Raw genomic sequence first — 16,825 nt, 5'->3', positions numbered from 1 at the left:
GAGAGACGATACCTTTTAATGAATTGAAAGATCTGTATAATTTAAGAGATAGTGAATTCAAACTGCTGTTGTTTTTTGCCAGAGTCTATCCTTTTTCAATATTACTGGATTTATATTCATTCAGACCGATGGGCACATGTTTGGGGGGGGGGGGGGTTTCAACACTTACTATCACCTATTTCCTGGCTATTGGAAAGATGCCTTTCATGCACATTTCTGTGGAAGAGGAACTGTTGCTCCTGTATGGAAACTGAAATTACATCATGGTTCTCAAAACATGCATGGAGTTTCTTTTCTAACTTTCAAACTATTGGAAGCTTAGATTGGGCTCTTTGGTGTATGAGTCAATGGCAGGCAGAAACGTTGGGACTTGACCAAGAATCAGCCAAATCAAACATCAACCACGAAGGGACTCAAACCCTCAATCTTCTGATTCTAAGTCAGACACCTTATCAATTAGGCCACATGGTCCTGTGAGTAGGAAATGCTGTTTGGTTTTTAGCAGAGTCTATTCTTTTTTCAATATTACTGGATTTATATGAATTCAGACCGATGGGCACATGTTTTGGGGGGGGGGGGGTCAACACTTACTATCACCTATTTGCCGGCTTTTGGAAAGATGCCTTTCATGCGAATTGCTGTGGAAGAGGAACTGTTGCTCCTGTATGGAAACTGAAATTACATCATGGTTCTCAAAACATGCATACAGTTTCTTTTCTAACTTTCAGACTATTGGAGGCTGAGATTGGGCTCTTTGGTGTATGAGTCAATGACAGACAGAAACTTTTGTACTTGACCAAGAATCAGCCAAATCAAACATCAACCACAAAGGGACTCGAACCCTCAATCTTCTGATTCGAAGTCAGACACCTTATCCATTAGGCCACGTGGTCCTGTGAGTAGCAAATGCTGTTTGTTTTTTGCCAGAGTCTATCCTTTTTCAATATTACCGGATTTATATGAATTCAGACCAATGGGCACATGTTTGGGGGGGGGGTTCAACACTTACTATCACCTATTTCCCGGCTTTTGGAAAGATGCCTTTCATGCACATTTCTGTGGAAGAGGAACTCTTTCACCTGTATGGAAACTGAAATTATATCATGGTTCTCAAGACACTCATGGAGTTTATTTTCTAACTTTCAAACTATTGGAGGCTGAGATTGGGCTCTTCGGTGTATGAGTCAATTACAGACAGAAACTTTGGGACTTGACCAAGAATCAGCCAAATCAAACATCAACCACGAAGGGACTCAAACCCTCTATCTTCTGATTCTAAGTCAGACACCTTATCAATTAGGCCACATGGTCCTGTGAGTAGGAAATGCTGTTTGGTTTTTAGCAGAGTCTATTCTTTTTTCAATATTACTGGATTTATATGAATTCAGACCGATGGGCACATGTTTTTTGGGGGGGGGGTCAACACTTACTATCACCTATTTGCCGGCTTTTGGAAAGATGCCTTTCATGCGAATTGCTGTGGAAGAGGAACTGTTGCTCCTGTATGGAAACTGAAATTACATCATGGTTCTCAAAACATGCATACAGTTTCTTTTCTAACTTTCAGACTATTGGAGGCTGAGATTGGGCTCTTTGGTGTATGAGTCAATGACAGACAGAAACTTTTGTACTTGACCAAGAATCAGCCAAATCAAACATCAACCACGAAAGGACTCGAACCCTCAATCTTCTGATTCGAAGTCAGACGCCTTATCCATTAGGCCACGTGGTCCTGTGAGTAGCAAATGCTGTTTGTTTTTTGCCAGAGTCTATCCTTTTCCAATATTACCGGATTTATATGAATTCAGTCCAATGGGCACATGTTTGGGGGGGGGTTCAACACTTACTATCACCTATTTCCCGGCTTTTGGAAAGATGCCTTTCATGCACATTTCTGTGGAAGAGGAACTGTTTCACCTGTATGGAAACTGAAATTACATCATGGTTCTCAAGACACTCATGGAGTTTATTTTCTAACTTTCAAACTATTGGAGGCTGAGATTGGGCTCTTTGGTGTATGAGTCAATGACAGACAGAAACGTTGGGAGTTGACCAAGAATCAGCCAAATCGAACATCAACCATGAAGGGACTCGAACCCTCAATCTTCTGATTCGAAGTCAGACGCCTTATCCATTAGGCCACGTGGTCCTGTGAGTAGCAAATGCTGTTTGTTTTTTGCCAGAGTCTATCCTTTTTCAATATTATCGGAATTATATGAATTCAGACCAATGGGCACATGTTTGGGGGGGGGGGGGGGGGGGGGGGGGGGGTCAACACTTACTATCACCTATTTCCCGGCTTTTGGAAAGATGCCTTTCATGCACATTTCTGTGGAAGAGGAACTGTTTCACCTGTATGGAAACTGAAATTACATCATGGTTCTCAAGACACTCATGCAGTTTATTTTCTAACTTTCAAACTATTGGAGGCTGAGATTGGGCTCTTTGGTGTATGAGTCAATGACAGACAGAAACGTTGGGAGTTGACCAAGAATTAGCCAAAGCGAACATCAACCATGAAGGGACTCGAACCCTCAATCTTCTGATTCGAAGTCAGATGCCGTATCCATTATGCCACGTGGTCCTGTGAGTAGCATCTGCTACTTGTTTTTTGCCAGAGTCTATCCTTTTTCAATATTACTGGATTTATATTAATTCAGACCGATGGGCACATGTTTTGGGGGGGGTTTCAACACTTACTATCACCTATTTCCCGGCTTTTGGAAAGATGCCTTTCATGGACATTTCTGTGGAAGAGGAACTGTTGCTCCTGTATGGAAACTGAAATTACATCATGGTTCTCAAAACATGCATACAGTTTCTTTTCTAACTTTCAGACTATTGGAGGCTGAGATTGGGCTCTTTGGTGTATGAGTCAATGACAGACAGAAACTTTTGTACTTGACCAAGAATCAGCCAAATCGAACATCAACCATGAAGGGACTCGAACCCTCAATCTTATGATTCGAAGTCAGACGCCTTATCCATTAGGCCACGTGGTCCTGTGAGTAGCAAATGCTGTTTGTTTTTTGCCAGAGTCTATCCTTTTTCAATATTATCGGAATTATATGAATTCAGACCAATGGGCACATGTTTGGGGGGGGGGGGGGGGGGTCAACACTTACTATCACCTATTTCCCGGCTTTTGGAAAGATGCCTTTCATGCACATTTCTGTGGAAGAGGAACTGTTTCACCTGTATGGAAAGTGAAATTACATCATGGTTCTCAAGACACGCATGCAGTTTATTTTCTAACTTTCAAACTATTGGAGGCTGAGATTGGGCTCTTTGGTGTATGAGTCAATGACAGACAGAAACGTTGGGAGTTGACCAAGAATTAGCCAAATCGAACATCAACCATGAAGGGACTCGAACCCTCAATCTTCTGATTCGAAGTCAGATGCCGTATCCATTATGCCACGTGGTCCTGTGAGTAGCAAATGCTGTTTGTTTTTTGCCAGAGTCTATCCTTTTTCAATATTACTGGATTTATATGAATTCAGACCGGTGGGCACATGTTTTGGGGGGGGGGGGGCGTTCAACACTTACTATCAACTATTACCCCGACTTTTGGAAAGATGCCTTTCATGCACATTTCTGTGGAAGAGGAACTGTTGCTCCTGTATGGAAACTGAAATTACATCATGGTTCTCAAAACATGCATGCAGTTTCTTTTCTAACTTTCAAACTATTGGAAGCTGAGATTGGGCTCTTCGGTGTATGAGTCAATGCGAGACAGAAACTTTGGGACATGACCCAGAATCAGCCAAATCGAACATCAACCACGAAGGGACTCGAACCCTCAATCTTCTGATTTGAAGTCAGACGGCTTATCCATTAGGCCACGTGGTCCTGTGAGTAGCAAATGCTGTTTGTTTTTTGCCAGAGTCTATCCTTTTTCAATATTATTGGATTTATATGAATTCGGAACGATGGGCACATGTTTGGGGGGAGGGGGGGGTTTCAACACTTACTATCACCTATTTCCTGGCTTTTGGAAAGATGCCTTTCATGCACATAAGGAACTGTTTCACCTGTATGGAAACTGAAATTACATCATGATTCTCAAAACATGCATGCAGTTTCTTTTCTAACTTTCAAACTATTGGAAGCTGAGATTGGGCTCTTCGGTGTATGAGTCAATGACAGACAGAAACTTTGGGACATGACCAAGAATCAGCCAATTCGAACATCAACCACGAAGGGACTCGAACCCTCAATCTTCTGATTCAAAGTTAGACGCCTTATCCATTAGGCCACGTGGTCCTGTGAGTAGCAAATGCTGTTTGTTTTTTGCCAGAGTCTATCCTTTTTCAATATTACTGGATTTATATGAATTCAGACCGGTGGGCACATGTTTTGGGGGGGGGGTTCAACAGTTACTATCAACTATTACCCCGGCTTTTGGAAAGATGCCTTTCATGCACATTTCTGTGGAAGAGGAACTGTTGCTCCTGTATGGAAACTTAAATTACATCATGGTTCTCAAAACATGCATGCAGTTTCTTTTCTAACTTTCAAACTATTGGAAGCTGAGATTGGGCTCTTCGGTGTATGAGTCAATGACAGACAGAAACTTTGGGACATGACCAAGAATCAGCCAAATTGAACATCAACCACGAAGGGACTCGAACCCTCAATCTTCTGATTCAAAGTCAGACGACTTATCCATTAGGCCAGGTGGTCCTGTGAGTAGCAAATGCTGTTTGTTTTTTGCCAGAGTCTATCCTTTTTCAATATTACTGGATTTATATGAATTCAGACCGGTGGGCACATGTTTTGGGGGGGGGGTTCAACACTTACTATCAACTATTACCCCGGCTTTTGGAAAGATGCCTTTCATGCACATTTCTGTGGAAGAGGAACTGTTGCTCCTGTATGGAAACTGAAATTACATCATGGTTCTCAAAACATGCATGCAGTTTCTTTTCTAACTTTCAAACTATTGGAAGCTGAGATTGGGCTCTTCGGTGTATGAGTCAATGACAGACAGAAACTTTGGGACGTGACCAAGAATCAGCCAAATTGAACATCAACCACGAAGGGACTCGAACCCTCAATCTTCTGATTCAAAGTCAGACGACTTATCCATTAGGCCACGTGGTCCTGTGAGTAGCAAATGCTGTTTGTTTTTTGCCAGAGTCTATCCTTTTTCAATATTACTGGATTTATATGAATTCAGACCGGTGGGCACATGTTTTGGGGGGGGGGTTCAACACTTACTATCAACTATTACCCCGGCTTTTGGAAAGATGCCTTTCATGCACATTTCTGTGGAAGAGGAACTGTTGCTCCTGTATGGAAACTGAAATTACATCATGGTTCTCAAAACATGCATGCAGTTTCTTTTCTAACTTTCAAACTATTGGAAGCTGAGATTGGGCTCTTCGGTGTATGAGTCAATGACAGACAGAAACTTTGGGACATGACCAAGAATCAGCCAAATCGAACATCAACCACAAAGGGACTCGAACCCTGAATCGAAGTCAGACACCTTATCCATTAGGCCACGTGGTCCTGTGAGTAGCAAATGCTGTTTGTTTTTGCCAGAGTCTATCCTTTTTCAATATTACTGGATTTATATGAATTCAGACCGGTGGGCACATGTTTTGGGCGGCGGGGGGTTCAACACTTACTATCACCTATTTCCTGGCTTTTGGAAAGATGCCTTTCATGCACATAAGGAACTGTTTCACCTGTATGGAAACTGAAATTACATCATGGTTCTCAAAACATGCATGCAGTTTCTTTTCTAACTTTCAAACTATTGGAGGCTGAGATTGGGCTCTTTGGTGTATGAGTCAATGACAGACAGAAACTTTGGGACTTGACCAAGAATCAGCCAAACCAAACATCAACCACGAAAGGACTCGTACCCTCAATCTTCTGGTTCGAAGTCAGACGCCTTATCCATTAGGCCACGTGGTCCTGTGACTAGCAAATGCTGTTTGTTTTTTTGCCAGAGTCTATCCTTTTTCAATATTACCGGATTTATATGAATTCGGACCGATGGGCACATGTTTGGGGGGGGGGGGGTTTCAACACTTACTACCACCTATTTCCTGGCTTTTGGAAAGATGCCTTTCATGCACATAAGGAACTGTTTCACCTGTATGGAAACTGAAATTACATCATGGTTCTCAAAACATGCATGCAGTTTCTTTTCTAACTTTCAAACTATTGGAAGCTGAGATTGGGCTCTTTGGTGTATGAGTCAATGACAGACAGAAACGTTGGGACTTGACCAAGAACCAGCCAAATCAAACATCAACCACAAAGGGACTCAAACCCACAATCTTCTGATTCAAAGTCAGACACCTAATCCATTAGGCCACGTGGTCCTGTGAGTAGCAAATGCTGTTTGTTTTTTGCCAGAGTCTATCCTTTTTCAATATTACTGGATTTATATGAATTCAGACCGGTGGGCACATGTTTTGGGGGGGGGGTTCAACACTTACTATCAACTATTACCCCGGCTTTTGGAAAGATGCCTTTCATGCACATTTCTGTGGAAGAGGAACTGTTGCTCCTGTATGGAAACTGAAATTACATCATGGTTCTCAAAACATGCATGCAGTTTCTTTTCTAACTTTCAAACTATTGGAAGCTGAGATTGGGCTCTTCGGTGTATGAGTCAATGACAGACAGAAACTTTGGGACATGACCAAGAATCAGCCAAATCGAACATCAACCACAAAGGGACTCGAACCCTGAATCGAAGTCAGACACCTTATCCATTAGGCCACGTGGTCCTGTGAGTAGCAAATGCTGTTTGTTTTTGCCAGAGTCTATCCTTTTTCAATATTACTGGATTTATATGAATTCAGACCGGTGGGCACATGTTTTGGGCGGCGGGGGGTTCAACACTTACTATCACCTATTTCCTGGCTTTTGGAAAGATGCCTTTCATGCACATAAGGAACTGTTTCACCTGTATGGAAACTGAAATTACATCATGGTTCTCAAAACATGCATGCAGTTTCTTTTCTAACTTTCAAACTATTGGAGGCTGAGATTGGGCTCTTTGGTGTATGAGTCAATGACAGACAGAAACTTTGGGACTTGACCAAGAATCAGCCAAACCAAACATCAACCACGAAAGGACTCGTACCCTCAATCTTCTGGTTCGAAGTCAGACGCCTTATCCATTAGGCCACGTGGTCCTGTGACTAGCAAATGCTGTTTGTTTTTTTGCCAGAGTCTATCCTTTTTCAATATTACCGGATTTATATGAATTCGGACCGATGGGCACATGTTTGGGGGGGGGGGGTTTCAACACTTACTACCACCTATTTCCTGGCTTTTGGAAAGATGCCTTTCATGCACATAAGGAACTGTTTCACCTGTATGGAAACTGAAATTACATCATGGTTCTCAAAACATGCATGCAGTTTCTTTTCTAACTTTCAAACTATTGGAAGCTGAGATTGGGCTCTTTGGTGTATGAGTCAATGACAGACAGAAACGTTGGGACTTGACCAAGAACCAGCCAAATCAAACATCAACCACAAAGGGACTCAAAGCCACAATCTTCTGATTCAAAGTCAGACACCTAATCCATTAGGCCACGTGGTCCTGTGAGTAGCAAATGCTGTTTGTTTTTTGCCAGAGTCTATCCTTTTTCAATATTACTGGATTTATATGAATTCAGACCGGTGGGCACATGTTTTGGGGGGGGGTTCAACACTTACTATCAACTATTACCCCGGCTTTTGGAAAGATGCCTTTCATGCACATTTCTGTGGAAGAGGAACTGTTGCTCCTGTATGGAAACTGAAATTACATCATGGTTCTCAAAACATGCATGCAGTTTCTTTTCTAACTTTCAAACTATTGGAAGCTGAGATTGGGCTCTTCGGTGTATGAGTCAATGACAGACAGAAACTTTGGGACATGACCAAGAATCAGCCAAATCGAACATCAACCACAAAGGGACTCGAACCCTGAATCGAAGTCAGACACCTTATCCATTAGGCCACGTGGTCCTGTGAGTAGCAAATGCTGTTTGTTTTTGCCAGAGTCTATCCTTTTTCAATATTACTGGATTTATATGAATTCAGACCGGTGGGCACATGTTTTGGGCGGCGGGGGGTTCAACACTTACTATCACCTATTTCCTGGCTTTTGGAAAGATGCCTTTCATGCACATAAGGAACTGTTTCACCTGTATGGAAACTGAAATTACATCATGGTTCTCAAAACATGCATGCAGTTTCTTTTCTAACTTTCAAACTATTGGAGGCTGAGATTGGGCTCTTTGGTGTATGAGTCAATGACAGACAGAAACTTTGGGACTTGACCAAGAATCAGCCAAACCAAACATCAACCACGAAAGGACTCGTACCCTCAATCTTCTGGTTCGAAGTCAGACGCCTTATCCATTAGGCCACGTGGTCCTGTGACTAGCAAATGCTGTTTGTTTTTTTGCCAGAGTCTATCCTTTTTCAATATTACCGGATTTATATGAATTCGGACCGATGGGCACATGTTTGGGGGGGGGGGTTTCAACACTTACTACCACCTATTTCCTGGCTTTTGGAAAGATGCCTTTCATGCACATAAGGAACTGTTTCACCTGTATGGAAACTGAAATTACATCATGGTTCTCAAAACATGCATGCAGTTTCTTTTCTAACTTTCAAACTATTGGAAGCTGAGATTGGGCTCTTTGGTGTATGAGTCAATGACAGACAGAAACGTTGGGACTTGACCAAGAACCAGCCAAATCAAACATCAACCACAAAGGGACTCAAACCCACAATCTTCTGATTCAAAGTCAGACACCTAATCCATTAGGCCACGTGGTCCTGTGAGTAGCAAATGCTGTTTGTTTTTTGCCAGAGTCTATCCTTTTTCAATATTACTGGATTTATATGAATTCAGACCGGTGGGCACATGTTTTGGGGGGGGGGGTTCAACACTTACTATCAACTATTACCCCGGCTTTTGGAAAGATGCCTTTCATGCACATTTCTGTGGAAGAGGAACTGTTGCTCCTGTATGGAAACTGAAATTACATCATGGTTCTCAAAACATGCATGCAGTTTCTTTTCTAACTTTCAAACTATTGGAAGCTGAGATTGGGCTCTTCGGTGTATGAGTCAATGACAGACAGATACTTTGGGACATGACCAAGAATCAGCCAATTCGAACATCAACCACGAAGGGATTCAAACCCTCAATCTTCTGATTCAAAGTCAGACGCCTTATCCATTAGGCCACGTGGTCCTGTGAGTAGCAAATGCTGTTTGTTTTTTGCCAGAGTCTATCCTTTTTCAATATTACTGGATTTATATGAATTCAGACCGGTGGGCACATGTTTTGGGGGGGGGGTTCAACACTTACTATCAACTATTACCCCGGCTTTTGGAAAGATGCCTTTCATGCACATTTCTGTGGAAGAGGAACTGTTGCTCCTGTATGGAAACTGAAATTACATCATGGTTCTCAAAACATGCATGCAGTTTCTTTTCTAACTTTCAAACTATTGGAAGCTGAGATTGGGCTCTTCGGTGTATGAGTCAATGACAGACAGAAACTTTGGGACATGACCAAGAATCAGCCAAATCGAACATCAACCACAAAGGGACTCAAACCCTGAATCGAAGTCAGACACCTTATCCATTAGGCCATGTGGTCCTGTGAGTAGCAAATGCTGTTTGTTTTTGCCAGAGTCTATCCTTTTTCAATATTACTGGATTTATATGAATTCAGACCGGTGGGCACATGTTTTGGGCGGCGGGGGGGGGGGGGGGGGGGGGGGGTTCAACACTTACTATCACCTATTTCCTGGCTTTTGGAAAGATGCCTTTCATGCACATAAGGAACTGTTTCACCTGTATGGAAACTGAAATTACATCATGGTTCTCAAAACATGCATGCAGTTTCTTTTCTAACTTTCAAACTATTGGGGGCTGAGATTGGGCTCTTTGGTGTATGAGTCAATGACAGACAGAAACTTTGGGACTTGACCAAGAATCAGCCAAACCAAACATCAACCACGAAAGGACTCGTACCCTCAATCTTCTGGTTCAAAGTCAGACGCCTTATCCATTAGGCCACGTGGTCCTGTGACTAGCAAATGCTGTTTGTTTTTTTGCCAGAGTATCCTTTTTCAATATTACAGGATTTATATGAATTCGGACCGATGGGCACATGTTTGGGGGGGGGGGTTTCAACACTTACTACCACCTATTTCCTGGCTTTTGGAAAGATGCCTTTCATGCACATAAGGAACTGTTTCACCTGTATGGAAACTGAAATTACATCATGGTTCTCAAAACATGCATGCAGTTTCTTTTCTAACTTTCAAACTATTGGAAGCTGAGATTGGGCTCTTTGGTGTATGAGTCAATGACAGACAGAAACGTTGGGACTTGACCAAGAATCAGCCAAATCAAACATCAACCACAAAGGGACTCAAACCCACAATCTTCTGATTCAAAGTCAGACACCTAATCCATTAGGCCACGTGGTCCTGTGAGTAGCAAATGCTGTTTGTTTTTTGCCAGAGTCTATCCTTTTTCAATATTACTGGATTTATATGAATTCAGACCGATGGGCACATGTTTGGGGGGGGGGGGGGGGTTTCAACACTTACTATCACCTATTTCCTGGCTTATGGAAAGATCCCTTTCATGCACATAAGGAACTGTTTCACCTGTATGGAAACTGAAATTACATCATGGTTCTCAAAACATGCATGCAGTTTCTTTTCTAACTTTCAAACTATTGGAAGCTGAGATTGGGCTCTTCGGTGTATGAGTCAATGACAGACAGAAACTTTGGGACATGACCAAGAATCAGCCAAATTGAACATCAACCACGAAGGGACTCGAACCCTCAATCTTCTGATTCAAAGTCAGACGACTTATCCATTAGGCCACGTGGTCCTGTGAGTAGCAAATGCTGTTTGTTTTTTGCCAGAGTCTATCCTTTTTCAATATTACTGGATTTATATGAATTCAGACCGGTGGGCACATGTTTTGGGGGGGGGTTCAACACTTACTATCAACTATTACCCCGGCTTTTGGAAAGATGCCTTTCATGCACATTTCTGTGGAAGAGGAACTGTTGCTCCTGTATGGAAACTGAAATTACATCATGGTTCTCAAAACATGCATGCAGTTTCTTTTCTAACTTTCAAACTATTGGAAGCTGAGATTGGGCTCTTCGGTGTATGAGTCAATGACAGACAGAAACTTTGGGACATGACCAAGAATCAGCCAAATCGAACATCAACCACAAAGGGACTCGAACCCTGAATCGAAGTCAGACACCTTATCCATTAGGCCACGCGGTCCTGTGAGTAGCAAATGCTGTTTGTTTTTGCCAGAGTCTATCCTTTTTCAATATTACTGGATTTATATGAATTCAGACCGGTGGGCACATGTTTTGGGGGGCGGGGGGGGGGGGGGGGGGTTCAATACTTACTATCACCTATTTCCTGGCTTTTGGAAAGATGCCTTTCATGCACATAAGGAACTGTTTCACCTGTATGGAAACTGAAATTACATCATGGTTCTCAAAACATGCATGCAGTTTCTTTTCTAACTTTCAAACTATTGGAAGCTGAGATTGGGCTCTTCGGTGTATGAGTCAATGACAGACAGAAACTTTGGGACTTGACCAAAAATCTGCCAAATCGAACATCAAACACGAAGGGACTCGAACCCTCAATCTTCTGATTCGAAGTCAGACGCCTTATCCATTAGGCCACGTGGTCCTGTGACTAAGTAATCCTGTTTGTTTTTTGCCAGAGTCTATCCTTTTTCAATATTTCTGGATTTATATGAATTCAGACCGGTGGGCACATGTTTTGGGGGGGGGTTCAACACTTACTATCAACTATTACCCCGGCTTTTGGAAAGATGCCTTTCATGCACATGTCTGTGGAAGAGGAACTGTTGCCCCTGTATGGAAACTGAAATTACATCATGGTTCTCAAAACATGCATGCAGTTTATTTTCTAACTTTCAAACTATTGGAGGCTGAGATTGGGCTCTTTGGTGTATGAGTCAATGCCAGACAGAAACGTTGGGACTTGACCAAGAATCAGCCAAATCGAACATCAACCACGAAGGGACTCGAACCCTCAATCTTCTGATTCGAAGTCAGACGGCTTATCCATTAGGCCACGTGGTCCTGTGAGTAGCAAATGCTGTTTGTTTTTTGCCACAGTCTATCCTTTTTCAATATTACTGGATTTATATGAATTCGGACCGATGGGCACATGTTTGGGGGGGGGGGGGGTTTCAACACTTACTATCACCTATTTCCTGGCTTTTGGAAAGATCCCTTTCATGCACATAAGGAACTGTTTCACCTGTATGGAAACTGAAATTACATCATGGTTCTCAAAACATGCATGCAGTTTCTTTTCTAACTTTCAAACTATTGGAAGCTGAGATTGGGCTCTTCGGTGTATGAGTCAATGACAGACAGAAACTTTGGGACATGACCAAGAATCAGCCAAATTGAACATCAACCACGAAGGGACTCGAACCCTCAATCTTCTGATTCAAAGTCAGACGACTTATCCATTAGGCCACGTGGTCCTGTGAGTAGCAAATGCTGTTTGTTTTTTGCCAGAGTCTATCCTTTTTCAATATTACTGGATTTATATGAATTCAGACCGGTGGGCACATGTTTTGGGGGGGGGGTTCAACACTTACTATCAACTATTACCCCGGCTTTTGGAAAGATGCCTTTCATGCACATTTCTGTGGAAGAGGAACTGTTGCTCCTGTATGGAAACTGAAATTACATCATGGTTCTCAAAACATGCATGCAGTTTCTTTTCTAACTTTCAAACTATTGGAAGCTGAGATTGGGCTCTTCGGTGTATGAGTCAATGACAGACAGAAACTTTGGGACATGACCAAGAATCAGCCAAATCGAACATCAACCACAAAGGGACTCGAACCCTGAATCGAAGTCAGACACCTTATCCATTAGGCCACGTGGTCCTGTGAGTAGCAAATGCTGTTTGTTTTTGCCAGAGTCTATCCTTTTTCAATATTACTGGATTTATATGAATTCAGACCGGTGGGCACATGTTTTGGGGGGCGGGGGGGGGGGGGGGGGGGGTTCAATACTTACTATCACCTATTTCCTGGCTTTTGGAAAGATGCCTTTCATGCACATAAGGAACTGTTTCACCTGTATGGAAACTGAAATTACATCATGGTTCTCAAAACATGCATGCAGTTTCTTTTCTAACTTTCAAACTATTGGAGGCTGAGATTGGGCTCTTTGGTGTATGAGTCAATGACAGACAGAAACTTTGGGACTTGACCAAGAAACAGCCAAACCGAACATCAACCACGAAAGGACTCGTACCCTCAATCTTCTGGTTCGAAGTCAGACGCCTTATCCATTAGGCCACGTGGTCCTGTGACTAGCAAATGCTGTTTGTTTTTTGCCAGAGTCTATCCTTTTTCAATATTACTGGATTTATATGAATTCAGACCGGTGGGCACATGTTTTGGGGGGGGGTTCAACACTTACTATCAACTATTACCCCGGCTTTTGGAAAGATGCCTTTCATGCACATTTCTGTGGAAGAGGAACTGTTGCTCCTGTATGGAAACTGAAATTACATCATGGTTCTCAAAACATGCATGCAGTTTCTTTTCTAACTTTCAAACTATTGGAAGCTGAGATTGGGCTCTTCGGTGTATGAGTCAATGACAGACAGAAACTTTGGGACTTGACCAAAAATCTGCCAAATCGAACATCAAACACGAAGGGACTCGAACCCTCAATCTTCTGATTCGAAGTCAGACGCCTTATCCATTAGGCCACGTGGTCCTGTGACTAAGAAATCCTGTTTGTTTTTTGCCAGAGTCTATCCTTTTTCAATATTTCTGGATTTATATGAATTCAGACCGGTGGGCACATGTTTTGGGGGGGGGTTCAACACTTACTATCAACTATTACCCCGGCTTTTGGAAAGATGCCTTTCATGCACATGTCTGTGGAAGAGGAACTGTTGCCCCTGTATGGAAACTGAAATTACATCATGGTTCTCAAAACATGCATGCAGTTTATTTTCTAACTTTCAAACTATTGGAGGCTGAGATTGGGCTCTTTGGTGTATGAGTCAATGCCAGACAGAAACGTTGGGACTTGACAAAGAATCAGCCAAATCGAACATCAACCACGAAGGGACTCGAACCCTCAATCTTCTGATTCGAAGTCAGACGGCTTATCCATTAGGCCACGTGGTCCTGTGAGTAGCAAATGCTGTTTGTTTTTTGCCAGAGTCTATCCTTTTTCAATATTACTGGATTTATATGAATTCGGACCGATGGGCACATGTTTGGGGGGGGGGGGGGGGGGTTTCAACACTTACTATCACCTATTTCCTGGCTTTTGGAAAGATCCCTTTCATGCACATAAGGAACTGTTTCACCTGTATGGAAACTGAAATTACATCATGGTTCTCAAAACATGCATGCAGTTTCTTTTCTAACTTTCAAACTATTGGAAGCTGAGATTGGGCTCTTCGGTGTATGAGTCAATGACAGACAGAAACTTTGGGACATGACCAAGAATCAGCCAAATTGAACATCAACCACGAAGGGACTCGAACCCTCAATCTTCTGATTCAAAGTCAGACGACTTATCCATTAGGCCACGTGGTCCTGTGAGTAGCAAATGCTGTTTGTTTTTTGCCAGAGTCTATCCTTTTTCAATATTACTGGATTTATATGAATTCAGACCGGTGGGCACATGTTTTGGGGGGGGGGTTCAACACTTACTATCAACTATTACCCCGGCTTTTGGAAAGATGCCTTTCATGCACATTTCTGTGGAAGAGGAACTGTTGCTCCTGTATGGAAACTGAAATTACATCATGATTCTCAAAACATGCATGCAGTTTCTTTTCTAACTTTCAAACTATTGGAAGCTGAGATTGGGCTCTTCGGTGTATGAGTCAATGACAGACAGAAACTTTGGGACATGACCAAGAATCAGCCAAATCGAACATCAACCACAAAGGGACTCGAACCCTGAATCGAAGTCAGACACCTTATCCATTAGGCCACGTGGTCCTGTGAGTAGCAAATGCTGTTTGTTTTTGCCAGAGTCTATCCTTTTTCAATATTACTGGATTTATATGAATTCAGACCGGTGGGCACATGTTTTGGGGGGCGGGGGGGGGTTCAATACTTACTATCACCTATTTCCTGGCTTTTGGAAAGATGCCTTTCATGCACATAAGGAACTGTTTCACCTGTATGGAAACTGAAATTACATCATGGTTCTCAAAACATGCATGCAGTTTCTTTTCTAACTTTCAAACTATTGGAGGCTGAGATTGGGCTCTTTGGTGTATGAGTCAATGACAGACAGAAACTTTGGGACTTGACCAAGAAACAGCCAAACCGAACATCAACCACGAAAGGACTCGTACCCTCAATCTTCTGGTTCGAAGTCAGACGCCTTATCCATTAGGCCACGTGGTCCTGTGACTAGCAAATGCTGTTTGTTTTTTGCCAGAGTCTATCCTTTTTCAATATTACTGGATTTATATGAATTCAGACCGGTGGGCACATGTTTTGGGGGGGGGGTTCAACACTTACTATCAACTATTACCCCGGCTTTTGGAAAGATGCCTTTCATGCACATTTCTGTGGAAGAGGAACTGTTGCTCCTGTATGGAAACTGAAATTACATCATGGTTCTCAAAACATGCATGCAGTTTCTTTTCTAACTTTCAAACTATTGGAAGCTGAGATTGGGCTCTTCGGTGTATGAGTCAATGACAGACAGAAACTTTGGGACTTGACCAAAAATCTGCCAAATCGAACATCAAACACGAAGGGACTCGAACCCTCAATCTTCTGATTCGAAGTCAGACGCCTTATCCATTAGGCCACGTGGTCCTGTGACTAAGAAATCCTGTTTGTTTTTTGCCAGAGTCTATGCTTTTTCAATATTACTGGATTTATATGAATTCAGACCGGTGGGCACATGTTTTGGGGGGGGGTTCAACACTTACTATCAACTATTACCCCGGCTTTTGGAAAGATGCCTTTCATGCACATGTCTGTGGAAGAGGAACTGTTGCCCCTGTATGGAAACTGAAATTACATCATGGTTCTCAAAACATGCATGCAGTTTACTTTCTAACTTTCAAACTATTGGAGGCTGAGATTGGGCTCTTTGGTGTATGAGTCAATGCCAGACAGAAACGTTGGGACTTGACCAAGAATCAGCCAAATCGAACATCAACCACGAAGGGACTCGAACTCTCAATCTTCTGATTCGAAGTCAGTCGCCTTATCCATTAGGCCACGAGGTCCTGTGAGTAGCAAATGCTGTTTGTTTTTGCCAGAGTCTATCCTTTTTCAATATTACTAGATTTATATGAATTCAGACCGGTGGGCACATGTTTTGGGGGGGGTTCAACACTTACTATCACCTATTTCCTGGCTTTTGGAAAGATGCCTTTCATGCACATAAGGAACTGTTTCACCTGTATGGAAACTGAAATTACATCATGGTTCTCAAAACATGCATGCAGTTTCTTTTCTAACTTTCAAACTATTGGAGGCTGAGATTGGGCTCATTGGTGTATGAGTCAATGACAGACAGAAACTTTGGGACTTGACCAAGAATCAGCCAAATCGAACATCAATCATGAAGGGACTCAAACCCTCAATCTTCTGATTTGAAGTCAGACGCCTTATCCATTAGGCCACGTGGTCCTGTGAGTAGCAAATGCTGTTTGTTTTTTGCCAGAGTCTACATTTTTCAATATTACTGGATTTATATGAATTCAGACCGGTGGGCACATGTTTTGGGGGGGGGGGGG

This window comes from Notolepis coatsorum (assembly GCF_963971535.1).
Source record: "Notolepis coatsorum genome assembly, chromosome: 4".
In the NCBI taxonomy this organism is placed as follows: Eukaryota; Metazoa; Chordata; class Actinopteri; order Aulopiformes; family Paralepididae; genus Notolepis; species Notolepis coatsorum.
Note: the sequence above shows the minus strand (reverse complement) of the source record.